Source organism: Micropterus dolomieu, linkage group LG08 (assembly GCF_021292245.1).
Source record: "Micropterus dolomieu isolate WLL.071019.BEF.003 ecotype Adirondacks linkage group LG08, ASM2129224v1, whole genome shotgun sequence".
NCBI lineage: Eukaryota > Metazoa > Chordata > Actinopteri > Centrarchiformes > Centrarchidae > Micropterus > Micropterus dolomieu.
This window is the reverse complement of record NC_060157.1, coordinates 1,165,007-1,166,079: the sequence shown is the minus strand read 5'-3', so window position 1 is coordinate 1,166,079 and position 1,073 is coordinate 1,165,007. Positions and strand designations below refer to the sequence as shown.

The window sequence follows — 1,073 nt, the reverse complement described above, 5'->3', positions numbered from 1 at the left end:
AAACATTCGCTGCAGAATCCATTTGCTGAAGAGGGAAAAAAAAAAAAACTGTCTCGAGGTGGGATCAAACCTCCTGCACCTTACCAACTGAGCTAACTGATTAACCTATTGATGTAAGCCAATATTATGGCTTATATTCTCATCCACCATCTAATGATTGAAAATATTGCTCCAATTCAAAATTTATTTGCAGACCCCTGCTGTATATTATTACAACTTCTCCATCTAAGGTACGTATTCAACATAGTGTCTGCACTGCCTGAATTTTACCAGAAGTAGAACAAGAAGAATGTATTGATGAAACGCGCTCTGTAGTGGAAGTGAAAGCCATTGTGGCCAATATGGCCAGGTTTAATTCAATTCAATTAAATTTTATTTATATAGCGCCAAATCACAACAACAGTTATCTCACAGCGCTTTTCATAAAAGAGCAGGTCTAGACCGTACTCTGTGATGATATTTACAGAAGCCCAACAGTTTCCACCAAGAGCAGCACTAGGAGACAGAGGCAAGGAAAAACTTCCTTTTAAGAGGCAGAAACCTCGAGCAGAACCATGGCTCAGGGTGGGCGGCCATCTGCCTCCACCGGTTGGGGTGAGAAAGAGAGAGAGAAAGAGAGAGAGAGAAAGAGAGAGAGAGGGATGTAAGGAGAGAGAGAGGGGAGGGAGGCAGCCTACACAATATACACACAGAGGTACAGACAGTAAAGGTGATGTTGCTATAGACTAAATGAAAAATGGTACAGATATTTATAGTAGTGTTAATGATAACAATCGTAATGTTAATAATTATAATAACAATAATAATAATAGGACTAGTAACAATAGTCGTTGCAGCAGAGGGTGTCGAGCAGGAACACGGGGGCAGCAGGTGACCCGCAACCACAGATCCAGACTCCACAGCTCCAGAGCCAGAAAACCTGCAGGAAGTGATAGGAGGAGAGAGGAGAGGGACGAGAAAGCACAAGACTACCAGAAAGGGGAGAAGTTGTGTTAGTAACATGCAATAATGGGATGAGGTTGCATACAGAGGGAGAGAAAGTAGAGGAGAGAGGAGCTCAGTACATCATAGGA

General features: G+C 42.4%; 1 protein-coding gene across 5 annotated transcripts in view; it reads left to right on the top strand.

The window, feature by feature from the left end:
* Nucleotides 1–1,073, top strand: part of ccdc120a (coiled-coil domain containing 120a) — a 42,083-nt gene that overhangs the window by 22,582 nt on the left and 18,428 nt on the right. The window lies entirely within an intron of this gene.